Source organism: Lolium rigidum, unplaced genomic scaffold, assembly GCF_022539505.1.
Source record: "Lolium rigidum isolate FL_2022 unplaced genomic scaffold, APGP_CSIRO_Lrig_0.1 contig_34511_1, whole genome shotgun sequence".
Classification (NCBI taxonomy): Eukaryota; Viridiplantae; Streptophyta; class Magnoliopsida; order Poales; family Poaceae; genus Lolium; species Lolium rigidum.
Window position 1 is genome coordinate 28,833 of NW_025900279.1, and position 27,000 is coordinate 55,832.

Consider the following 27,000-nt stretch of genomic DNA (forward strand, 5'->3'; position numbering starts at 1 on the left):
GAGTAGCCCAGGCCGGTGGTGGAGGTTGAGCAGCCCACTCCGGTGGTGATGGTGGCGCAGCCCACGCCGGTGGTGGAGGTGGAGGCCCCCACGGGTTGTACGGCGGAGGTGGAGGCGGTGGTTGCTCCGGTTGCGTGGCCGAGTCCTCGAGTGCCCGCCGTAGGGTCTCTTCCTTCGTGAGACCCTGCGGCATGATGCTGGTGGCGTACCGGGAGAGCGGAAGCTGCGTCGGTCGTTCGACCTCCGAGACGAGGACGCCGAGCCTCGCGATCTCGTCGCCCGTCATCTCTTCCAGGTACTCGAACTTCCGGCCCTCCGCCATGGTCAACCGCCATTCCTGCAAAATGTAGGCGGCGTAGTCATCGCTGTCATCCTTGGCCTCCTCGTTGTGGTAGGCCAGCGCCTCGCTGTACTCCTCCTTGTCGTCGTTGTCGTTATGTGCAGGCGCCGACGGCTGCCGTGTTTGATGACGAGGCACCAGTGGATGGTCGAAGGGGAAGTCCCTGTCGCCGAGGAAGCCCGCCCTCCTCCTCGGATCCTTCTCGGTCTCGCGCCAGGTGCGCCATGTGTCGAAGTCGATGGCGTACGCGGGAACGGCGCGGAGGTCCGGCGGCAAGTACTGCACTTGCGCCGGATCTCGTAGCTCCTATATGGCTCGCGCGCAGGCACGGGCGGGACGGGCACCCGGAGGTAGCTGAGCCACCAGCCGCCAGGCATGTGCATGTCCCCTAGCCACCGCACGGCGTTCAGTTCGCGTGCATGAGCCCCACCACGTGGATGGGCAGCGACACCCTGTGCGGCCGTACCGCTTTGCTCCTACCGGACACTTCGAAGTAGTTCTTCTTCCCCATGGTGTTGCGGTGGCACGCGGTGGTGGTTGGAGTGGAGGTGTCCGTGTTGTGGGCGATGCCAGGAACGATGCCAGTCGACTTTTAAGGCCGGCGACCGCGGGATACGATGTCATTGAAGGCGGCGCAGAAGCCCAGCTGTCGCCCACCAGTGCGTGTGCAGAAGAGGCCGCCGCGACATTGATGACGAAGGCTGTGGCGCAGACGCGGAAGCGCTGTGGAAACGCCCTCGATACAGGCTCGCTGCCAGGCAGGCCCGGTGAAAAAGCGAGGGGCGTCCGGACAGCGTCCGCGAAGATGCAAACCTGACGCATTTTTGTACCATATTTGCATCGCACGAATAGCCTGATTACTATGTGTCGTCTCATTGAAGCATGTAGCAGACGCATTTTTGGCATGAGATACCCTGATGTCTCAGTCTACCGATGTCAAACGGACCCGACGCATCAGAGCTTCTGTACCCCGAATAGACATTTTTCTTTCCGGTTTCACCTGGTTGACGGTATTACCCTTGTAAACATAAATAAGTTTTGCAGTATGCTATACCGGTTCTTTCCCTTATTGGAAGAGGCGTTTTGGCTCATACAAACATTTGCATTTGCATCCATTATGTAAAATAATTAGAAAACAATTTTAAAAATATTTAAAAAATCTGTCATAAAATTTATGATGTAAATTATGACATTTTTATATTCGTACACAAATTTTTGTAAAAAACAACATTTTATGTGGCATGTAAAAAAAGATAAAAAAATTATCATGTACCTAGTCATGTTGTAGCATCAAAATTTGTTTTTTTACAGAAGACATAGAAAAAATAAAATTTTCTGAAAACTTATGTACCAACATAAAATATCTAGATATACATGCAAAAAAAAAAAATTAAAATTTTTGACACTTCAAAATGTATTTTCACACAACATGTTCATATGCTTCTATGAGCCAAAGTGAATTTCTCTTCTTTTGACCTCTTAAATCTTGGGGGGAAAAAGGCTACATGCCGGCACATGAGCTAAGCTATATGTATCATTAGGATTGCAAGTTGCCTCCGGCACAGTCCGGCGAAAAGCATTATCTAGTTTAAATTAGATTATTTTATTAAATTAATGTTACAACTAAAATAATTAATTTTTACTATTAAGCTAGACGGTTTAGATGCCATTTTGCAACCCTATGTATCATCTAGACAATATCATATATACCTTTTTTAAGAGAGTGAATTTTACTTTTTACCATGTAGTTGTGCATTTGTGACACATATTACCTCATTTAATAAAAAATTACTAAACTATCCCATTTATGAGGCTTTAAACATGGTTTAGCCTCAATTTAGCATTTTTCTTGCATATGATAGGCATGATACGTCAATATGGAGCAAGAAAATGCATAAATATCATAAGGCCTCATGAACGATTATGTCAAAAAATATTTAAGCCATATGTTTCATTTCTCACCCATCGTCTTGATATTTTTGGACCCCGAGCATCACCTACCACCTTACCCAATTGACTCACATTAGAAAACAAGGCCCCAAATTTTTTTAAATTGGTAAGCTACACGGATTTTCACAAATACATAGCTAGAGGGTAAAAAGTGAAATTCACTCTTTTAAAGATAAAAGGCACTAACTGCTTGGCTTTAATTAAATTAATGAATTCAGAACGACAAAAAGATAACGAGTGTAAGCTCTTAGAAAGCTAGAACTAGAAAAAAGAAGAGAAAACCAGTACATGGAGCACCATGCCCGTACATAACGACTTTTTTTTGCGACAGGCCCTATACAGAACGACTTGATGAGAAAGTGTGGCCCCCTCCCGATGAGTTCGGTATCTCGCCCAAGCGAGGCATAAAGTGGCCAGCTTAACTTGTTGCATGCATCTGCAAGGCTATACTAGGGCGTGAACATATTAGGTGAAAATGAGACAACTGCTGCAAATCTGAAAATGGAAATGTGAACCATTGGATATCGTACTACCCCCCCTCCCCCTTTATTCTCTTGTCCTCATATCCTATATCAATTCGGAATTGCTCTGCACACGACATTTCCTGTACGAATCCCATACGACTGTATCATCCAGTGATCCTTGTTGATGCAGCTATTTAATCCAAGGGTTATGTGCCACGGTCGGACAAAAATCGGACGAATTTCGTCGTACATGTAGCAGTGCTCACAATTTTCCCCACTGATGAGAGTTTGAAGAAGACCGGCGACACATGCATGAACCAAATTTGCCTGGCATCTTCATTCTCCCCTGGCACCACCGTGTTTGCCACCCCCAACATCCAACCCAATCGGATCTGTCATCCACAACGAACTTCATCGCTAGATCGGGCCTCACTAGATCTTCCTTTCTTGGATCTAAGATGCACTTGCCTCAGCCCTCAGGCCGTGAGCATGTGGTCCATGAATCTATATTTCGTTGCATTTTTCTCAATCCTTGCCCTAGATTTAGGTGATGTTTGTTGACTTGATCTGCGTGTGAGACAAGGGTTGCAAGATCTGAACAGTTTGATTCTTTTCTAGTTCATGAGCTATATGGAATTTCTTGATGATCTCGATGCTTGTGTTTTCTATGGTTATTGAAATTCGATGAAAGTTTACTCAAGATCTTTTATATTCGAATGTTCTGAACTTGTTGGATGGAGTATATAGTCTATCAACAATCGGATGGTCTATCAACGGAAATTTTCAGATTTTCAAGAAGTAGTCATTTCCACTTGATACATCCCCATACTAGTGCTACCTAATACTCTTTCCGTTTCTAGATATAAGCTGTATACTTTTTGGGATGGAAAAATAACACACTTTAAGAAAAAACATACATCAGATTTGGAAGGGATTACCCATAGATAATTGACGGGAGAAACTAGAGAAGATTGCATAAGATAAGCAAACGTAATCAAATCCTAACAAAGGTTATCTAGGTACATGATGCCAAGTTCAACATTTTGATTTGCAAAAGCCATCCCTCTTAGAGATTCGTAAATTTTGAGAAAAGAACAAAATTTTGAAGAAAATATTCAAAAATTCCAAACAGATTTGAATTCCTGAAAATTAAATTTATTTAACAAAATAAATGAAATATACTATGAGCAATTGAACTCACGGCCTAGCACACTCCTCCAAACACCTCAACCACTAGAGCAATGTATATTTGGAAGGGATTACCCATAGATAATTGACGGGAGAAACTAGAGAAGATTGCATAAGATAAGCAAACGTAATCAAATCCTAACAAAGGTTATCTAGGTACATGATGCCAAGTTCAACATTTTGATTTGCAAAAGAATTCATCCCTCTTAGAGATTCGTAAATTTTGAGAAAAGAACAAAATTTTGAACAAAATATTCAAAAATTCCAAACAGATTTGAATTCCTGAAAATTAAATTTATTTAACAAAATAAATGAAATATACTATGAGCAATTGAACTCACGGCCTAGCACACTCCTCCAAACACCTCAACCACTAGAGCAATGTATATTTATTAACACAGAATTGCAGTTTTCCTTATCAGGAGCATTAAGTTTGGGATTTTTTTTAATTCAACAAAATTTTCGTACGAAATTATGTTTTCTCGCCCCCCACCGAGATTCGTAAATTTAGTGAATTCCATATGAAATTTCGACGAAATTTTATTCTGAAACATTTCTCGAGAAATTATAAGATTATAGTTAGAAACGAAAGGAGTATATAATATTGGTCAAATATACAAGATATTGAATTTTGAAAAAAAAGAATTGTCCGCCTTATCTATTAAAATGGGGGTTGACTATATAATCCAAGGTAATTGAAAAAAAAAGCAGCTGCCCCACCGGTGAATTGTTGAATCTGAAGAAAAACAGAGAAGGTCCTGAGGTTGGTGCAAGAGAGGATGATAATTAGCAGCACACCTCGTGCTCAGCGCATCTCCAGCCGCGTCCCCCAAAGCGTCCCCCAAACCACGCCAGATTGAGCGTTTGGGGGACGTGTTTTGTTCGTGCCGTTTTTGGGGGACGTCGCTCCCCAGTCGCGTCCCAAAATAAAATTTCGGAAATTTTAAACTTAACGAGATTCGATTAGATTCGTCCAAACTTACATAGATTCGAACGAAATTTGACAAAATTTAAACTAAACCTAATCTAGAACCACTTGCGGCGGCCGGAGGCGTCGTAGTACTGCTGGAAGTTGTACATGTCGTCGGTGACGACCTCCTGCTTGACGCGCTCCTCGACGGGCTCGTCCTTCACCAAGCCGCCTGGTCCTGCCTCGCAGTCGTCGGTGAGGTCCACCAGCGGCTTGCCGGAGTCGCGGATGGACATGGCGATCGCCGCGTCCAGGTCGCCCCTCCAGGCGTCCTTGTCGTTCATGGACGCCAAGAACGCCGCCTGCAGCCCTGGGCAGTCCTCGGGGTCGTCGCTGCTGGCGATGAGCCGCTGCTGCCGCTCGTACTCCGCCAGCAGCGCCGCCTGCGACGCTTCCTCCGGCTCCTCCTTCACCTCCGGCTTCGGGATGAGGAGGGCGCCGCCGGGCCTCCCTTGCTTCCGCCGGCTGCCGCTGCCCCCACGCCTCGTGTTGACGGGCGTCGTCGGCTCCTCCTTGACCTCCCGTTTGGGGACGGTGTAGGGCGCCGACCGGTACGACGAGGACGACGTTAATCGCGCCGGTCCCGAGGAAGAAGAGTGCGAGGAGGAGGAGTACGTCGTCCTCCTCGGCTGCCATTGAGGAGACGGCGGCGGCGACGACGGCATCTCCAACCTTGGAGCGCCGTTGCGGATGTCGCGGATGACGTTGTCGAGGGTGCGCCCCGGAACGCCCCAAAACAGGGCGCGACCGTCCTTGTTCCAGCTGTTGGGGCCGCCGACGAGGTTGTCGGTGCTGTGCAACTCGACGTCGTACTTCGCCTTGAAGTACGTCGTCCACCAGGCGTCGTTGTTGTTGACCGCCCACGTTGGATCCAACCGCTCTTCGGCGGTGAGTTGAGCCTGCCGGGCCTTGATGGCGTCCCTCCATTGATCCGTGTCCGGCTTCGGCGGCGGCGGGATGCCAATGCCGTTCACGGCCATCTTCCAGCCGCCGATGCTTGGCAGCCGCATGTCCGGCGGGACTGGATACCGGGCGTGGTACGGCGCCCACGCCTCCGGCACGGTGAGGCTGCCGCGGCCGAAGCCGTTCGCCGCGGCGATCTTGCGGGAGGACGAGCTCGACATTTTTGGAGCGGCGAGGAGAAGATCTGGGAGGGGGGAGGCGGCGGCGACGATAAGGATTGTGAGCGGCGAGAACTGCAAGGCGTCTTAAAGCAGCGGCGGCAGCGGGTGGTTGCACGCAATAACTCCGGCGCGGACGGCCACGCGACCATGCACGACGAGACGCGTCCCTGCAGGGACGCCATTAACGTCGCTTGACCAAAGGTAGGTGACGGGGTTTTAGCCTTCCGTGCCGCTGACGGGTCGGCCCCTCCACTCCCCGCCTCGCTTTTCGTTGTGTCCGGCGTCCCCGGTGCGTCCCTTGTGGGACGGGGACGGGCTTGGGGTGCCGGACACCATATGGCGACGCGCCGGACAAAAATAGGCTTTGGGGGACGCGGCTGGAACGGTTTTTCTTGTCCGGCGAGCCCCAAATCCCTTTGAGGGACGCTTTGAAGGACGCGGCTGGAGATGCTCTCAGTCCTTCTGATGGAAAGGTTCTGTGGTGAGCGACGAGATGTCAGATGTGCCTTACCTTGGGTCATTGTATAACACACACGATTGCTCATCGTTGCTGACATGTTGACCCGGACAGAGTGTGTTACGTAGTCTGTTGGAATCTTTATTGGGCCACCCATAGCTAACATAAATTCTAAAAAAAATATTAACCCACTCGTGCACACTAGGTGAGACTAAATTTTAGTTTTAAATTGCTAGACTAGATAGCTTATCCACTCCCACAAAAAAGATAGCTTATCCACTCCCACATTGGCGGATCCACATGGTGCTAAGGGGTGCACCGGACACCATGGAAATTGATTTTCTTTGTATTTCAATAGAATTTTACCATATGTGCATCCATATACCAAAGCATTTATATGTGTTTTGGCACCTGTGGCGTATCTAGTGGGGGTGCCATGGTACCCCCTCCAAAACTACAAATACTCTTTTTTTGCGGAAACTACAAATACTTATTTAGCTAAGTTCTAAAATTTATACAAATTATGGCTAAATGCAGAGCATAATAGGGAAGGTTTTAAACTTGGCACCCCCACCAATTTTATCCTAGATTCGCCACTGTGTGACACTATCTAGATCCATGGTCGGCTATGCTCTAGGTCCGCATCATAATAAGAGCAAGTACAATAAGTTCTAGTCAGCTGACTATAAGGATTAAAATAGTATATTATTGTTTAGTTAGAGGAGAGAGAGAGGAGGAGAGAGAAAAAGAGTGGGCTCTTATGCAAGAGCCAACTCTATCACGTGCTCATAGGCACTTTGTGAGAGTAAAAGTGGGTCATATATAAATAAAGTACTCCCTCCGATTCATATTAATTGACTTTAATATGGATGTATCTAGAACTGAAAAAATATGTCTAAATACATCCATAATAGAGTCAATTAATATGAATCGAAGGGAGTAGTACATTTTATAGCTCACTATTGTATATATTAGCTCTAAATTGACGGAAATTCAATTCGGCTCCCGGGTGCGTATGCTCCCTATACCAAAAAATTATATTTCGAGTTGTCGAAAAATTTTGAAAAAAAATTCTACATGTACATCTCCATAATATATGTGCATTCATCAAGTTTCACGAAAATTCAATATTTTTTGTGGTCTATGTAAAAAAGAGAAAATTTATCTTGTAAAAAGCATTATTTTTAGGACTGTGTTTTCTCTTTTTTACACACTTCACATGGCAAGTCCATTTTTTATGAAACAACTTTGTGAGTGTGTAGCATGTGAATATATACGTGCGAATTTTTCGTTTCAATTTTTTTAAAATTTAAAATATGTGTAAAATGAAATTGAAAATAGAGGGAGCATATGCTCCCATGTTCCAAAACACCTCTAAGGTGTGAAAAAAGAAGACGTAGTTCTGAGGTCAAAAACAATGTCGCAGTCTCGTGGAGAACGACACCACGTTCATGGAGAACACACACACAAATGCGCTGACTTGCCTTCCGTTGCTCCTGGCTAGCCCCACATTGGATTGAAGTAGGCAAAGACGAAAACCAGTCAGAGGTCGGTCAAGGATGCGTTTGGTAGGCTTTCCTCGTCTTGGTTTGCATCAGGTTACAAAACAGTCAAAGTTAGGGATACTGTAGCTCTCTAACTTGCCTTACCCAAGTTAGCGAATCCGGACCGACTAAAAGCGCCTAAAGTGTTCCTCCGTCCGTTTATCGTCGTGGGCCCCGTGTTGAGTGTTGACAAGCTAGTCTGGTCCTTTCTCTACTCACACGCCTAGCTTAGCTTATCCACTGTGCAGATGCTCAGTGAAGTAGTGCCAAGTACTGGTACCACATGTGCCTTGTGTGTAGGCAATTAAATGGTAATCTTGTACGCAACAGTAATACTTTAGTTTTTGCACGTACATCCTCAAATTAAATTCAAATATTGATTAGCTAAATTGTTGCACGCATATATCTTTTCAAATTGGCATGATCAGTGATAGTTGGTGATGTAACAATTGAACAAATCAGGGTAGCTGAGTTTTAATTGCCGGGAGTGGTTGGTTAACCAACACGAAACAATATAACATCGAAATCAAGGGTCCCGATCAATGAAATTGATTAATGAAGCATGCATGATCGATTGATCACCACCAACAACTACCACCGGTTGTTCTATCCAGTCTCCAACATTTTATCCGTATTACGCATATACATGACGTTGGTGTTGTTTTAGTATTCAATTGTTTAACTAAGGTCATATCAAGTAATATAAATATTTACCTAAAAAATACAAATATATGTGTTGCCTGCTTCCCCACACAATGGATTGAGTTATGTGAAAAAAGAATTAAGCAAAGACGTACAAAACCAAGGGGCCGGTGTCAATGGATGGAAAGTTCGTTTCTGAATTGTTGTTGACAGGGATGTGCATGTCCGGTGGACTGAGTTTGTTGTCGATATGCACAATAGTTAAGCAACCTTTTTCCCATCCTCAACTAACATTCTCGAACGTTAATTCATTAACTTGTTGCAAGTACATGTATTAAGTTTTCGCAAGTACATATCTTGAAAGCCTTGCGTTTATTACGCACATGTAGATCTTGATAAATGATGAACGTTTATACACGATGGGAACAAATTGTATGGCTGGTTAACCAGTAAGAAAATAAATGATCATGTAAGGGCCTCATTAAACTAATTACTAATTAACAACAATTGATCAATGTGATTCGAAACCTAGCCATCAAGCTTTTGGAACCACACACCAACGACCGCCACCACTTAATAATTGTTATTACTATGTACGTGACGTTTGTCCTGTATCATGCTTTCCGACATTTTGTTCGTACCCTACGTATACTATAGCTACACCCTGCGTGTTGTTTGATTCAAACGTAAGTGTGGTCAGACCAGTCGATACAACAGTCGACGTGTGGACAGAGTCATTTCCCTGCTGTCGTGACTTCCCCACCTCCATTCGACACTTCGAGTCGCCTTCGTCCCCCGCGTCGCTCTGCTTGGGCGGCATGGGGGAACTCGAGCGTCTCCGGCCAGACCCTCCTCCTAGGGCCCTCCTTCTCCGCTGCTGCCGCTGGCCTCGCCGCGGTGGCGGTGGCCCCGGCCTCCAAAGGGCTTGGGGGGAGCTCGCGGTGGACGCGGAGGGCTTCGCTGCTGGTCGCGCCCAAGCGGGTGTCGGCGCGGGTGAGGCTGGCCTCGCCCAAGTGGGCGTTGGCGCGGTGGTGGACCGAGGTGCGGCGGTTCTAGGCGGGGCGGCGAAGGCCATCAGGTGCGGCGCTGGCGTGCTGCATCGCGCCTGGCTGCGCGGGTCCGATTGGGCCGGATCCGGGCCGCACGGGCCGCGTCCTTCGCGGTGGCACGCAGTCCTGCTCCGGCTGCTCTCCAGTCTGATGTGGCGGCGCCGCTTCCTTTGCTGACCAGGGCAGCGGACAGGCGAGCGGATGGCCAAGCGGCCTTGCTCCAATTCCTGGTGGCTCGGGCAGTTTGGAGGCTGCCTAGTTGAAGGCTGGAGGGAGGTGGAGTGCACACAGGTTCTTGGTGGCCAGCGGGGGTGCTAGTCATGAAGCCGCCCTTGATGTTGCTCCGGCGAGGTACGTGTGGAGAGGTTGGGTGTGACTGAGCTGTGCCGGGAACTCAGGTTCCAGCAAGGTGTGCAGTTCTCCGGATGAAAATCTTGCTCGACTTCCGTCGATGCCGGTGATGATGTCACTGCTGTGTGTCGTTTTCCTTGTTGAAGGCATTACCGAGGAGATCGAACACTTCTCCCGCTCTTGGTTCTTGTCTTTGGGTGAAAACCTAAATCCGCATGTCGGATTGGCGATGGCGGCATCCTCGATGTTGTTACTTCAGTGGAAGCATCGTTTTGGAGACATGGTACTGATGGGAGCACCTGGGCCGTGGTCAAGCGGCTGGTCGGGCATTACCAATGGTAAGTGTTCTTGGAGTCTGTGGTGCTGGGTCTCGTGGGGTTGCCTCGTGGTGGCGGTGGCAGGAGCACTCTCGACATGCAGGCGGCGCCAGACGAGTCCTGTTTTCCGCCCTCTCAAGACCGGAGCGGCACATGCCGCCTCCCTTGGGTTATGTATTCTCTCTCCAATGTTGTTGAAGACGGCGAACAAGCTCGTGGCAATGGTGATCGATTCAACATGTTTGGAGTCACCTTGGGGCTGTTGCAATGAAGTCGAAGACGTCCCACCGTAAGCATGAGGGATGATGTTCGGTGACGCTGCTTGCCCCGGTGGTGTGCTTCTATGTTTGTGCCGCTCCTAGCCTTCCCGACGTTCGTTATGTCTAGCGGTGCTCTTGTTGATGTAAAGGTTTTCGCCCGATTTTCCTTCAATAAACTGAGCAGTTCGGGTCTCTGTACCTTTTTTCTTCTAATGCAATGAACACAGCAGTTCTCCTGCTGTTATTCAAAAGAAAAAAAAAGACCAGTCGATACAAATAGTTCGCCACCTCTAGAAGGTCTTTGTTTTTCCTTTTCAGTAGAACTAGTACAAATGCCCGTGCGTTGCCACGGGTCCTCAAATTTTATTTTTCAATGCATATATCATTCACAACACACTATGAAAAAAATCAAAACAAATTAGGGATATCATTATGCACTACAACATCCTAACATCGAACGCAATACCAAGACAACATTGTTGTGCATTGAGGTACCACGACTTCTGCAATGATGAGGCTTAGATAACCCGGCTTGCTAATAGGTCGATGATGTCTGAGATTGAAGTGCAACGAATGCGTGCGCAGGGCCCTAGAATGTGTGGCTAAAAAAATAAACTCTGGTTTATTTATCACACAACTAAAATCATGCGACACTATCCAACTCAAATCATGTTCATACGTCGAGTAACAACAAAGAAGAGGTGACTACATTTCCCAAAAAAAGAAGAAGAGGTGATTACATATTATGCCTGATTGGAAAGGTCTAAGAAACAACCCGATCTGTCAAAGCAATAGTAAAATGATTTTCATAATATATGAGGAATGAAAGGATATAAAAATATGGTTGTAATGTTCTGTGTCAAAGAGACCTTCTAAAGTAATAACACTGCTATAAGAAATGTTCTGAGCAAAGATAATGATACCATGCGCAGATCACGGAAATTCGTTTTGGAACCCAGATCCAAATACTCCCTTTATGTGGACCAATCATTGGCTTCCACAATGATGAGGCTCGTTGTATTTCAGTTGTATTCTGACGTATGCAGCGTTTTATGAATAGTATCCAGGCCAACCAGCTGCTAGCACTTAGAGCCATATGCTCCCGTTGACCTGGACGGGACAAACACAGACGGCATGCACCATTAAGAACTGTCGCCTCCAGTCCTCCACACCTGGTGCGGCGGCGCAGATCAATCCAGGTGGCAGAGGGGTATACATGTTCTGGGATTGGGCGAGGCACATCAGCACCAGCGAGAGCCTGGTGGCGGCGGCGGCGCACCGCGCATGGAGGAGACGTTGGTGGCGGTGGGGGCACGGCGCACCAACATCTTTGATTGTTGCTCTCTTCTTCCTCATCCATCCCTTACCTCGACGGTTCTTCTTCAAAGACACTTTCCTGTAAATTTTCCAGGAGGGTGGAAGCCTCTTGGTTCGTTCCGTGTAGTGTGACATAACAGACTCACAATCAGATAGCAAGACGAATTTATTCTTGCATGTGTTTGATTTCTAGTTTGGGATTTTCTATGCGTCGCTTACTGACGGATTGCATCGATTCACCCAACAGCTGGAACTGTGACCACCTTGCAAGGGTGACCATGTGGCGAGGTGCTGAAAGAGTGGGCCGTCGTCGTCGAGGAGGGGCACCCTGGGGAGCGCGTCCTTGAGCGAGGAGACTGGGATGATGTCACAGAGGCTGCCGTCTGCCGATGGGAAGGTTGGCGCAGATTCTGTGGCGGGGAAAGGATGGTGGTGCACGCGGTGGCGCATCAAGTCATGCGCGTGTCCTCAACGAACTCGGCAGTCCTGAAGAAACTCGACATAGCAGTTTTAATAATCTGTACATGACAAACTACAGCAAGACGTTGTTTTTTGTCACCCCAACACACCCTCTCCCAACTCACTTTTTCAGTAGACAGTGCGTAGTTAGCTTGCCCATCAGCTTCACGCTCAACCCATTTTGTGCCTGAGGGCGTCAGTGAGCCTGTGCTCACCTCTGCTCCCGTCCCGTCGCCGTTTATAGCTCCCGCTGCAAACCTAGATCGTGGTCCATGTAGCCACCAGCAACCTGTTCCGCGGGTCCAGATCTTCCCGGTTAGGCCACAATCTCAAACCACGGTTTCTCCCATGTCGCCGCATGTTATTTCGGTGGGCCCAATGCACGATCGTATGTGACAACTATGCTGTATCCTGCAATTACTGACGCACATAGGTCATTCAATTCTGACCGAGTCGTCAATCTCAGGGCACCAAACAATGGTACAGATAACAAGTACATTTAAACCCGTGAGCCAAAACTCCACTCCCGTTCAGATCAAGCTTAATAAAAGAGAAGAGCTAAAGCATGTGTACTATGAAACACTCCATTGTCTACCACTTGATTTTGGCATCTTTGGTGCCATACAATCCCAGGGAAAGCTCTACTTAAACTGTTGTACTACTGATATTCTAAGAGGATAGTCAAGAGTTGCATTTCTTCTTTTGTATATATGCATGTGCCAAGAACAATATTCAGAAATGAAACAAACAGAACAAAACTTGTTGAATATACTAATAGTTAAAATTTGGCAGACCTGAATGGTGTCAACAATTTCAACCTGGGCAGAATAACAGGGCAAAAGAAAAGAATGTATAACATTTCTTAACTGAATGGCTGACACTTCCACAACACCTTGAAACCGAAAAAACTGATAAGAAACTATAAGTGGTAGTTCATTGAATTTCCTTCCTCCCGGGATGAAATGCAACATGTTAACACATGATTCTAATCAGTTTTAATAGGTACTACCACGCTATAGAGTGGAGCTCGGCTACAGCAGAAGGTAGTAGCCTACGAATAATAGCGCAACGTGCTTATTTAAAACAGAAAGTTTTGATCAAAAAATCTAAATCGGCAAGTAAATCACACGAGTTAGTACGTAAATATGTTCAGATCGTTAATAATAATGTTTGAGTTCCAGGCTTGCTAGTAAACCTTACCCGTGGCTGCAGAAAAACACAATAAGAAGTTTATCTATTTTTTCAGGTTAATTACTTATGATATGGGGATGTAAAATTTGAAGAGCCTTGGAAACTTTACCATACCATACTAAAGCTATCTGCTAAGGTCAATGGCCTAATTATCATCTGTAACTGGTCATTACACCAATGGTCCAGGTTATTATACAGATAATACATTTTAACAATGAGGTTATTTTCAATAAATAATCATATTATTTAACAGAAAAGCATGGGTAATAATTTAACAGAAACACGTCTGAAGATTAATGAGCAAATCAATTTTAGCATAGGCTAGAGAACAAGCAACAATTTTTTGTAAAGGCAGCTACCTTGGGAGTTGGGGAAGCTCTGGAGGCAGTGGAGAGGCATGTGTTATTTCATATATGGTGTCAATCTGACAGAATATTGATTCCAAGGAAAATTTACTCTAAAAAGAAAATATAAACCTCTACTGTGCTATGTAGATATAAAGTCACCTAAATTTTATTACCAGTAAAAATTGATGGATCTATCTCATGTACAAAACTTGCATCTAGTATCAGAAAAATTAGCCAGACTCCTTAAAGGCACTATAGAATGTATCCAACATTTCCAATTATATGAAAACTTCATTTTGAGATCTATAGCTTTAGTCTGGTATGGTAAATAACCATTACAAAATGAGAACCATTACAAAATGAAAACTCCAATGTATCCAACACACAGATAACCATTACAAAATAAAAAGATCTATATATCCTTTGAGATAAATAATCTCCTGATTTTTATTCCTCTTCTTGTTAAGGATATATACCATACTGCCACAAAATTCCATAAAACGTATGCAACCGATAATCAAATTAGTGTCCTACATCTATAGCATGTAGAAGAAATAAAACGCAACCAGTGTAGAAAAACGAAACTGTCCTGGAATCTAGATAGCACTTAGATGTACCTCTGAATTATCATGTTCTTCGTAACCATCAAGGGAGGGTTCCTGGATATTCAAACAGGAGGATACATCAAAGAGATCTATCAGCAGGTAAAAAAAATATTCCAAGTAATTATCGCTAGTTTGGTACATAATAAATGAGTCATAGAAGTGAAAATAATACTCCTGGTAGGCAGGGTGACATGCAAGAGCAATTGTGTAAATCTAAGCTTGAGATTGGAATGGTTGGTACATCAGAGTGACCTATTTTCACAGCTAGTAACATGAATGCATAAGAAGCGGATATAAATTTTCCCCAGCATTATATTACCAAGGGAACAAAGCAGAAACAAATTCTCCGCGGCTAGCAACAGGAATGCCTCTCTAGGGCGATCGGAGGGGGCGAACCCTAACCCCCGCCGCCGCCGCCTCTTCCCCCACCTCCCCTCCCTCCCCTCGCCGTCCCCTGAGGCTGCTGCCGGCGAAGCCCCACAGAGCCGGTGAAGGGGGCGGCGGGGATTTGCGCGCGGGCTCCCCTGGCGCGGTGGCACAGAGGCTGGCTGCCGTGTGAGGGGGGCATGGCCTCCGCCGGTGGCTGCTCGGCAGCCCTCCTTCCCCCCGTCCTCCTCTCCGGCTCGGCCTCGCCGGTGCTAGATATTGGTGGCCGGCGGCTAGGGTGCTGCCCGTCGCGGCTTTGGCTGGGGCCATGGATCTGGGTGGCGGCCCTTCTGGCGAGGCGATGACGTGCTCGCGGCAGGCGTCGTCGTGGGTGGCTCTGACCGTCGGCCTCATCCTCTTGGGAGGTGCGACCGCAGCGGACGGCGGTTGCGGCTTGGAGGTCTACCTCCTCGTCAAATTTGGTGCGTGTCTCCCCGTCCGGATCTCTCTCCTCCACCGGTTTGGTTGAGGGCGGCGGTTTCTCCCTTTCCTAGAACGTTGTGGGTGTTGGTGGTTTGCTTGGGACCAGGGGAAACCCTAGGTCGGCTGGCTTGGCCCAGCGGCGGCGACGCCTTCGGGCGCCGTTCTTCCTCCTTGGAGGCGTGGCTGAGGTCCCCTGTTTACACCCCGACCTACCTCCCGGGCGAAAGCCCAAAATCCTGCGGATTGGGCGACGTCAACGTGCTGCACACCGTGTCCTTGTTGGAGGCGTCGCCTAGGGAGTGTGGTGCTCGGTGAGAAGAGTTGAAGGCTAGAGCTTTGACCATGCAGTTGCTTCCGGTCGCTTTCCTGCCTCTCTCAGGTTCTCCAAGGTCAGCAATGGTTTGGCGGATGTGGTGTGCTCCCTTCCTTCGGTGGTCGTGGTTTGGGGCTGTCCTGGGGCTCGAGTCCAACTCCTCCCCAGCTCTCGGGTGAGCTGATCTCATGTTCGATGGTTCGACGCCTTCGAGCCAAGGCGAGAGGGTAGGGACCCTCTTCGGCGTGTGAGCAGGAGGGTGTCTGATGCTTGCAGACCAAGGTGTCTTCCTCGAGCACAATCTCCATCCTGCTTCTTGGCAGTACCTCGTCGTGCCTTCCGTTCTTGATGTCTTGGAGCCGGAGCGTGGTAGTCTTCACCTTGCAAGTTCCTTCGGTGCTTGCGCGTAGTGTTGAGTTGTAAGCTGTTCGGGGTGCTCCCCTGTATCGTTCGGCCGTTGTGGTGTGTGGTGTGTGGTGTGTGGTGTGTGGTGTGTGGTGTGTGGTGTTGTGTTGTGGGTGGGTGGCCTTGTGTAATCCCTGGCCGGTTGATGGCTTTGTTAATTCAAAGTCGGGCTCCTCTGAGCCTACTGTTTAAAAATTGCCTCTCTAGAACACACACAAAATCATTCAGTAGTCTTTAGTGCTATTTCTGTCAATTAGTTACAGGTTTACAACTATCTATTTTGTTTGCAATGTACCTATAAAGCTATATTTTGCTAACACAGAATCAGCGGTAACAGATCAATGAGAATTTGAAGATTGGAACACAACTATACATGCAACAGTTCACACAAGGTGCAAAGCTGGACCCTGCAGAAAGAAAATGTTCGATTAAACTGGAAGACCACATTGCAAAGAAAAAGCACAAGACATGACAGAGTGATAAGTCCAGAAGTCAAATCCGCAACAAAGAAAAAACTCACCTAACTGTCTTCTGGATGGGCACCTATCTCTATCTGTAGAGGGGAGCACGGCTTCTACTTTGTTCTTGACCAGGATAGGAAATAAACTACTACAACATTTGTCACGTTCTTCCTCTGCCCTTCATAGGAAAAATCCGAGACATTCTCTCCTATGTCGGGCTGCAACAAGAAATACCAGTGGACAATTATTTTTTCTTACTCCAAAAGAAAAACAGAATTAGAGGAAGATTTAACCACAAATGATTAACAAAGATTAACACACTGAAAGGAAATTGATAAAATAATACACAAATGATAATGAGAAATTTAACCAATTAAGAAAATGATAAGTACATTATGTAACAAACCATAAGTGGAGTAATAGAATGTCATGGGAATTTCATGAGAAAGGTAAGCGTACCTATGTATCTGAATCCTCATTATCAAAAAAATGTATCTGAATCCTCATGATCACTCCATCTTTATTTCCAATTGAGTAGGCATCCAGTTAGACCAGGCTAACCAACAGGAACAAACTTTAGTCCTTATTATGCGGCACAAATTATGCGGCACAAAATAAATTAACGGATAGCAGTAAGCAAAATCAGCATTGCTCTGCTCATAAGTATCTAAAAATCTCAGTATTGCAAAAACATTGTCTGACCATGTAAAAGTAGAAACGAAAATGCTGAAATTCTCGTTTCATTTGAAAATTGCCTGTTTTGAGAAATCTAAAGTAGCTAACTCTTTCCTGTTTCTAACAAGCACAAAGTTCTAGGTAAGTCGACAGTACTTTTTATTGTATTTGACTGATTACGAACAGATTTGTGTCACTCATTACAAAGACTAAGAACACATGTCTGTAAAGTTGTTATCTGAAAGGACTATTAAAAAGCACATTGTTATTACAATTCATAGTTGAGATGATCACTGCATCCCCTCCACAAAAATTTAGCAAATAGCATCATTAAGTAATCAAACAGATCCAGCACACAGACACAATATACTCAACAAAGGTATACCTGTTGGCATGGAGCAGCGTGGCATGGCCAAGATACTACTTGGGATTCCACCGTTATGACGGGCACGATGTGGAGCAGCAGGCACAGAGGATGCACTCGTGTGGTTGGCCTTTGACTGGGGAATCTCGTTCTTATCATGTTGTGGCAGGTCCTTGTGATTCAGTGACGGATCGACGCTCTTGTACGGCGGAGATTTGTTGGAGCGGAGAGATCGTGGATGTTCCCCACGCGTCCGACTTGATCTTGGTGAGGCAGGCGAGCCCGTTGTTGCCCTCGATGTTCATGGCGCATCTACCCCCTCCCGGCAGCTCTTGTGGAAGGTGAGCGACATATCCTGCTCGTTCTTGAACTTGATGAGCGTGTCGAGCACCATGGGGAAGCAGACTGAGATGTCCACCGTCGGGGAGTCAGGGCCCCATCGGTAGATCGAGAACGAGAAGGTATTTTTTTAGGAACGATGGAGAATGTCCTGGTGTTGGCGAGCTTGGACGAGGGCGGTGGTGGCGCGAGGGAGAGGAGTGGGTCTTGGAGGCGACAAGGAGGGAGGAGAGGGCCGACAACAGGAGGACGCACGTCGCCGGCGGCGCCGATCCTAGGAGACGACAGTGGCCGAACCCTAGATCGCGGTGGCGCTCGTCAGTCGCGGGGAGGACGGGTGCTGGTGGGGGTTGTTTGTTCGATGAAACGCACGACGTAGCGGGGAGGATGGCAGAAAACGGTATAATGTGATTTGGTGGGAGGGTAAAAATGTCTTGTTGAAAATATGTTGGACGAAATCTATGACCGGAGGAAACAGAACAAGTTCCTCCTTTTTAGATAGTAGAGATAGAGATAGAGATAGAGATACAAGTTTGGAATTTGCGGCCTGGTCACTTTCCTGCTAGCTCCGCGCCTGACACCACGTGTGTAGTACGCAGCTAAATTTACCTACTCGCAGATAAATTTACCAGTACTGCATCCCCACAAAGATAAATTTACAAGTTTGGAATTTGCGGCCTGGTCATTTTCCTACTCCAAGATAAATTTACCAGTACTGCATCCCCGTAAAGAGAATGTGCAGGTGCAGCGCATTGCCTTATTTTTAGCCTCACGCTGGATTGAATCTTGATTGGTTGCTCGCATAGGTTCTTCCCCTTTCGTGTAATTTAGCCCACCAGCTACCGTATGCATTAAATTTTAGTATTGAGCTAGCTTTTACATTATGATTAGTCGCTAACAATTCTATCAACGCTTGGTTTGAGAAATAAAAGCCCGTTTGATTGGTAGGCTGTTTTAGACCGGGAAGAAACTAAACATGATGTTTGGTTATGTGCACAACGGGGATATGGTGACCTCTTCTTGAACTGGTGAGGTTACCAACCCGTATGTGCATGACTATGGAGCATATTTCGATTAAGCAATCAGCAGAACCATAACAGATGATCAAACATACTTCAGTACTACATACGAACGATTGAAAAATAGCACATACAAACGACCAAGCATAATTTAACACGAATGTAAAAATAGTTCAACGACGAAGACATGAGACATACACAACACCACTCGCTCATTGATCATGGCAAGGGCTAGATCATGATGTGGGCACCTCATCATGACATCCATCATGTTTTAGTCGAAGATGGTGACTTTGAAGACATCGCTCTTGATCACCTTAAAGATCATGAAGTAGCCGATCTTGATCTCATGAGCAATGGCAAATCTAGGCCACCCTTGATCCAGGAAGACTGTGTCTTTGACCTCTTTTAGCATCACCATCTATGAATAGCACATCTCTTCAGGATGATCGTCCTAGCGATGGTGCCAAAGTACTGACGGAAGCGGGTTGGAATGGAAGCATTTCCGAAATCAAGCGTGCCTTGTGTGCTAAATTTTGCATGCATCTATGCTACTTTAAGAATCATGTTGTGTGGAAAATCTTTTTCTCTATGGGCTACCAAACGCACAAAATTTGGCTCAGTAAATGGGGGAAAACACCTCACGAGCAACCAATCATGCCCTTGAAGTATGCAAATACGAGAATTACCAGCTAGGACAGGAAGGGGTCAATAGATAAAAGATGTCTGTATCGTTGAGGACATGTGATTGCAGGTATGAACTTCTCAAACATCTATTTTTTAATTATTTTTCACGAAAAGGTTCACTGATCAATTTAGCAATTATTTATAGGTGGTACTTCCTCCGTCTCATGAAGCTTGTCTTAATTTTGTTCAAATTCAAATACATGTCTAAACTTTGTTCACTGATCTAAATTTGAATATATTTTGAGACAAGTTCATGAGACGAAGAGAGTATAACGAACCTGAATATCAACTGGACCTCATATATAAACGTGCTAATTCGCTCGTGACATTTCCAAGGCAAGAGAAGAGGTCGAGTGATCGATCCAGAATAAGAATCCAAGAAAAGATGAGACGTACCCGCGCTGCACAGCACTTTGTCTCGTAAAGTATGGTGGACCTAGTCTCTTTTGATCAACCTTACATTGTGGCATCCTCCTTATCAGATCGATCTCATGCCCAGCCAAGCCAGGTATAAAGTGGTGAGCTCATCAGGAACAGCTTTGTCGCACCCGCAAGGCTGCCTAGCTTTGGACCTGATGCGCTACAAGTATAACCGTTGCTTTAACAGATGAAAGCGCACTAGCTAAGATTTTTAAAAGTCCAAACTACATGGGATCCATGTTAGCTAGATACGACTATTTTATATTAATAGTACGCTTGAGACAAGATTTTATATTGAGATTTAGACTTTGATACCATGTGAGAAGAAGTAATGCGTGTGTTTGAGAAACTGCTCAACGCCCTAAAACATAAGTGTACAAAGATGTGTACAATACAAGTTACATGATATGGACAGAGCCTATGTTTATAAAGTCTAACAACTTTTTCCGATTTTAGATACTTGTCACAGAATCAGTGAATCTAGACAGGCTTTTAGCCTATATTTTGTCCAAGACCGATGTTGCTACCAGTATTTAGAGCCGAGGAGAAATTGTTTTCAGGCTTAAAAAGGTGTAGTATAGTGTACTAATTAAAAGCATCTCTAGCAAATACTCTTTTTTAGAACACAGTACAACACAGACGCTCACAAACACGCACGTACAAACACCCCTATGAACGCACGCACGCACACCCTACCTTTATGAGCACCTCCGACAAACTGAGCCGGCATATCTTGAAGTTGACGAAGTCACCACTGGCGCCTCGCTGTTGACGGACACATCACCTACCACTGAAAGCATAGTATCGGTTAAATCTTGGAATAAATCCAGATAAATGCAAACACCCATACCAAGTCTAGGACTTGAACCTGGATGAGCCGGTTCCACCACAAGGGACCTAACCACCAGAGCCAACCTTTGTTTGTATCTCTAGCAAATACTGCAAATGACCAAACCGTAAAACACGTATATAGTTAACTCCATCGAGTTTTTTTGTGTGAAAAGTGCTACAGCAGAATAGATCCTGCATCCTCGAACTGTATAGAGGAACAGTTATGAAATATTTCGTTCTCTTCCTCGCAGGCATAAATTATAGGCACCACCGCTCCCCTTCTTGCAGTTTATCTTACATTTTGTCCAAAATCATACGTATATAGAGGGTTGACCAAAGCTGATCGATCCAAGTAATCCGACATTGAGCTCAGGGATCTCCAACGGGGTGACGCAAACGGACGTTGAGTTACCGTTTGCGTCCGCGGTGACCGGAAATGCGTCTGGTATCCGCTCCAGCGGGGCGATGCAAAGTGACCGGTGTCAGCGGCGACGCAAACCTGGCCAAATATGCGCCAGGTTTGCATCACTGCGGACACTGCGCAGACGCAGCGGTCATCCACCCGGTCCTTGCACGAGCCCGCCAGGCAGTGGCACAGATGTTTCGTCTTCCGCGGCATAACTTACGGACGGCACACTGCAGCTTTTCAGGGTCGCGTTAATAGCGCTCGGTTTCCGCTAGCGTGCGATGCTGGCGGCATCGCAGTGGCAGGTCACTGAAGGCGAGATGGCGTCCAACCCTCTTAAAGAAACGCTACCGGCGGCCATTTTCCCGATCACACCATTGCTAGAGTCCACCCTATCCACCCGACCGACGCCATGACAAAAAAAAGATGACCGTTCCGCAAGACCAAAAACGACCACGGGGCTAGCGACTCGAGGTCCGGTAAGAAGCCGTGGGTCGGGCGGTACATCCGTATCTACTTCGCCTTTCAGAGGAAAACCTAGAAGGCATAAATTGTAGGCACCGCCGCTCCCCTTCCTGCAGTTTATATTACACTAGATGAAAGGCGCGCTTCGCCGCGCCGCCTGCATTTCATCCTGACATAATGTGGCTGCCGTGGTAGCATCGCAGTCATTTCGATCTTCTCAACAACTGCAGGTGTAACGCGTTGTTGACAAAAGAGGGGCAAAATGGTAATGGATTTTCATAGGTCATGTGATAAACAAAACTGGTAACACACTATGGCCTCAAAGGAAACACCTTGTACCATAGGGTGTTAGTAGACCACTCAAAATCAATTTTAACTTCCCTGAGAGGGAGCCAGCTAACTTGATAAATATGCCAATGAACAAAAATTGCAAGATCCCTGACCGAGAGTATCAACAATCAATATGTATAACAATAAACACGGGAGAAATTTGGTCATCCTAAAAAGAGTCAATTTGTACAACAAAACTTAGAACTAAGTGTAGTTGTGCTACTTTAGTTTTTCTACTGGTCAAGAATAGAACAAAATACGTTGAACAACCTCCAGTTCCAAGGTCCTTCAATGTATTCTCATTGGGGTTCTTCGTGCTCGCAGACCCGAGTGGTTTTCGCCCTGGTGGCAGGGAGGACAGTTAGCCATGGAGTAGATGGACTGGAGAACACCTCTAGTACCGCCTCTGCCACCAACGTAGATGGACTGGAGAACATCGGCAAAAAGACAGTTTAAACCTGGTTTTCAGTTGGCAGAACAACAGAAAATAAAGAAAATAATAGTGGAGGTTGCACAGGAACATAATAGAAAGTCTTACTGCAGAATGTTTGTTTCCAAAGGAAAAAATCAAATACATAACTGATTCAGGTGAATTTGCACCTCAATCAGGAGCAAAGTATGTACTTTTGTATTCTAACATGAGTGTTGTAAACTGAATTTGGCCTGCTATATTTTGAGCTATTGATGTCAAACATAAACCAGGGGTGGTTTGCTCAATGTAAAATGTCAGACCACAGAGTTCCTGCTTTCCTTTTACCAGCAACCTTTAATGAAACCTCTGCAAGCATTGTATGTTATGAAGTTATGGTCTTATGGATACACATAGCCACTTGGAGCTACCCATTTATCTGTTTATGCCAGTGTTTGCATGACAAAATCACCATCACTCAGATGGGCTAAGCATGGTGATAGTCAAAGTGCAAGAGAATTGATGCACCATAAATACCATGAGCTAGAAAGCAATTTCAAGTAATACCTTTAAATACTTGGACATTTCTACAACCTAAAGCAAAGGAGAAGTACTGGGTTCTTATTGTGACTTTGGGCACTATGCAAACTGGGTAGTATTGCTTCCATTAACTCTTTTCTAGTATTGCTTCCAGGGATAGTTCTAAGCTTCTGGGTAATGTATGTGCAGTGTAGGCCTCAGAGATTCAGGAAAGCTCGGACTATTCACACATACTTTAAAAAGTAAAAAAAAAAAATCACTCCTTTAGCCCAATGATAACATTTATTGAGTTGCTAGCTAGATCTAATTAATTTAACTTCATTAATCAACCAGGTTCACTCGGTTGGTTGCTCAAATCAAGATAAATAATATAGCTTGAATCATTTTAACAATTTAGTAACAGTCTAAACACATTGACATAATCAAAGCAGGACCAAATTCACTACCACAACAACTACCAAATATGGTACTTGCTTATCACTATTTTTCTTCAAATTTTACCTTTTAATTCTTTGATTTATGTCACTAAAAATGGGCCCAACACACTGTAGAACCCAGAGTCAAGTAAGAGAATCGAGGGAGTTAACGATATAGAGCAAACCATCTCACAAGCCGAAGTGGATGGCCAAGATTGATCACAGCGGTAGAAACCTAAAGTTAGTTAATGACACATAACGATAATCACACAAAGCAACTATTTGTACTATCCTAAATGCCATTGTGGTCGATGAAGTTCGATCAGTATTGTGCATCATTATTTAGTTTTTAGCTCCGCCAAGGCCTACTTATTGCCTATAGGAAATTCACAATAATCTTCCATCACAAATATCGAACATTAGATAATCAAAGCACACATATGTCTAGGCAATCAAATGCTAAAACCTGCATTCACCTAAATATACCCTAGATCTGCATTACCTCTATGGCGAGACAACTATATAACAAAAATAAAACAAAATCAGACCAACCTGTAGGTCAAACCAAGGTGCAGGAATCAATACAATGCTTAAGAAACATAACTAACTGATGCCGCCAATAATCCAATACACTGAAACTATTTGATTGAAGATGTGTCATAGTAAATAAAGATACTATAATCTGCAGATTTAATCATTGGCGCCTAAAGGTTATCTGGAAATATGGCTAAGTAGTACGGTATATAAATTAACAACTATCCCAGGCCCTTTAGTACATACGGTTTCTTTCATATGTATCTCTTTAATCTTTTAAAAATCAATTAGCAATTATAACAACCATTACTCAAATTCCAAGGTATTTAGTACATATTTTTCCCACTTCATATGGTTTTCTTGTTAATACAGATGTATGTCTTTCATCTTTCAACATTACCACGACTTTAATTATCAGAGGTCCATATGATTGAAATTTTTGAAGAATAGACAAAGAGCAATTTTGGTAGATATAGTACTGACATTATAAACTGGTACATAAATTTCTTAACATGAATCCTGGCCTTGCCAAGGTAGTGCACCTCCTTTGATGTGGCATTCACATGGCAGGACAACACATCGCCTGAACCACACGCAGATGGCACTGAAGGATAAACGTGGCCACAGATAGATATCCATACCTAGGCGGTTGTGGACAGTCAGGGTTTGGTTCCAACGCAGCGGCAGAGGGTGACCGTATGATTGTCGCCGAGGGCGCACATAAACCTGTTTTTGTTGTTGGCGGCACGGGAGAGCTCGACTTGACCCTTTCCTGAGATGCGGTGCCGCTGGTGGCGGCGTGGCCGAGCTTGGCGGAGCCAGGACCCTTTCCTAGAGGAGGAAGTGGAGGACGTTGACTTGCTACACCAAACAAAGAGCAAATATTCTTGTCCTCCTCCAACATCAGGAGAACAGACACATGATTGGAGAAGTTATAGCAATAGATGGAGAATATGCAGACCAAGTGTAAAGATCTATTTTCCTTAGGAAAATGTCAAAATGTGGAAGCTACATGTGTGCTTACTTAGCTTGATGAGAAAAACATAATGCATGGTACAGCCATAATATTTGAAAGACAGCAAACAAAGATGATTTAATCATTATATATACCAGAACATCAAAGAAAATAGCTTTGTTCGCTTCTGTGCTCTCTTGCTTTGCCTGTTGCGCATCTTTCATAAATTTTGGTGATGAAGCAGCATGCAGTAAGAAATCAAGCATATTTTCTATTTTTCTCCAAGATGCTGAAGCGATCCTGGTTTCAGAAGCTCCATCTTGTCATTCTGCATAGAATACAGCAATAAGATATCAAGAGTAAGCAACTGAAACGTTTCACGAAAATGGATTGAATCTGCCGTCACATATTCTTTTGACTTTGTGTTACACATTCGAGATCAGCAACATTACAGTTAGATCTAGAGCTAGCACCTTAGTTCAAATTTCTGATTGGCAGGCATAAATTATAATCTCATGCAAATGAATTATTTCATCCAAACATCAATAAGAAATAAAATGGTTGTAACTGAGTAGACGATACATGATACATTAGTTATTCAGTTCATAACAAATACAATTAAATGCATTTTAAGGGATTGCGTTGCAGTAACCTTCTCTCCAGAATCTTAATGAACATATATTATATACATAGCCAAGCCGATCTGTTATTGGAAAAACAGAACACAGGCTAAATCTTTTTTCGAGAACATCTCATTGAGCATGATGAAGATATCAGGGGCCAAGAGGAGGAGAGCTGCTGCCTAGCATCCATACCATAAGGAGAATAGTAACTAACTGCTAGTGAACTGAGGCATAGATAATTCATCACCAAAGTGCTCTACATGCAAGCAAAAGGCAGTTTATATCCTTCCACAAAAATTTCAATAAACTTGTTTGCAAGCAAAAAAAAGTATTATAAACTATACATAATATGGTGTAATGTTTTATTAATTAGCACATGGAAGCAAAAAAATTGTTTTATAAACTATAAACAGCCAACGATCACCACCAAGTCTCCAGGATTTCTGAAGGTTGTAGTACACAACACTACACTCGCACCATCCCCACTCTACTCGTAGGGTTCCCAGTGCCAAACTTGCTCGTCGGAGGCAGGATCTGGAACCGTCGACCAGCCAAACCCTCTGTCTAGTTAGAGTTCGCCCAAACACAGAAGCTCAGACTACACAGAGAGAGAGAGAGGGCAGTAGGGGTACCAAATCGAAACATGGCACAAACAAAGTGGACGAATCCATGACGGGGCGGCTCAAATCAACGGCTTGGCTTTCGCCGGAACCCTCGATCGGAAGCTCGCCGCATCCGCCACCGACGCGGGCGCAGCGGCTGCCCGAACAGGGCACTCATGCCTGTGGCGCGCGGTGCGGACGGGAGGGCTGGACTCGCGACGCGAGGTCTGACGCAGCCACCGGTCGGAGGCAGCGTCTGCACCGAGGGTCGGGCCTCCTCATCGCCGCCCAGTTTAGACGTGCAGAGGCGCCCCTGGCCCACAACCAGCAGCAGGCAACAGGCATTGACGCCGGCATAAAAGGAGCTCTGACCAAGAAGAAGAAGAACCAGAGAAGTGGGCTTGGGAGGAAGGAACACTGACCTGCAGACCCGAAAACCAGCCCAGTTCAGCGGCAGGCGACGGACGGCGAAGAGGGCTCGTCAGCGGCTGGATCTTTCTCCGGTGCGACGCCGCAGCCGGCCGCGGGCGATCTCTTCCGAGAGGGAGCAGAGTAGGCGGGGGAGGAGCTCGGCGGCCGGCGCAGGGAGGTGGGCAGCGGCGGCAACGGCTGGCTTGGGGTCGGGGGGTGGGCTGCGGCGGCTGGCTTGGGGTCGGGGGGTGGGCTGCGGCGGCGATGGCCCTACGCCATATGAACAACCTTTTCTTTTTTCTGGAAGGCACAAAGAAAAGGAGAGTGGTCGGCAGCTGGCCCCACACGGGCTATGCGCACCGTCAAGTCGC

General features: G+C 45.7%; 1 long non-coding RNA gene and 1 pseudogene across 2 annotated transcripts; both read right to left on the reverse strand.

Annotated features, from left to right (window-relative positions):
- Positions 1–17,389: 17,389 nt before the first annotated feature.
- On the reverse strand, positions 17,390–18,702 carry LOC124681156 (annotated as a pseudogene).
- Positions 18,703–22,179: 3,477 nt separating this feature from the next.
- On the reverse strand, positions 22,180–26,794 carry LOC124681160. 2 transcript variants are annotated; one of them, XR_006995739.1, is made up of 3 exons: positions 26,641–26,794; positions 24,680–25,321; positions 22,180–22,565 (listed from the first exon to the last, which is right to left on the reverse strand). It is a non-coding gene; the product is annotated as an uncharacterized LOC124681160 (long non-coding RNA). The 2 variants fall into 2 exon arrangements; XR_006995738.1 differs by lacking the exon at positions 26,641–26,794 and having other exon boundaries at positions 24,680–26,242.
- Between the last annotated feature and the right edge of the window lie 206 nt (positions 26,795–27,000).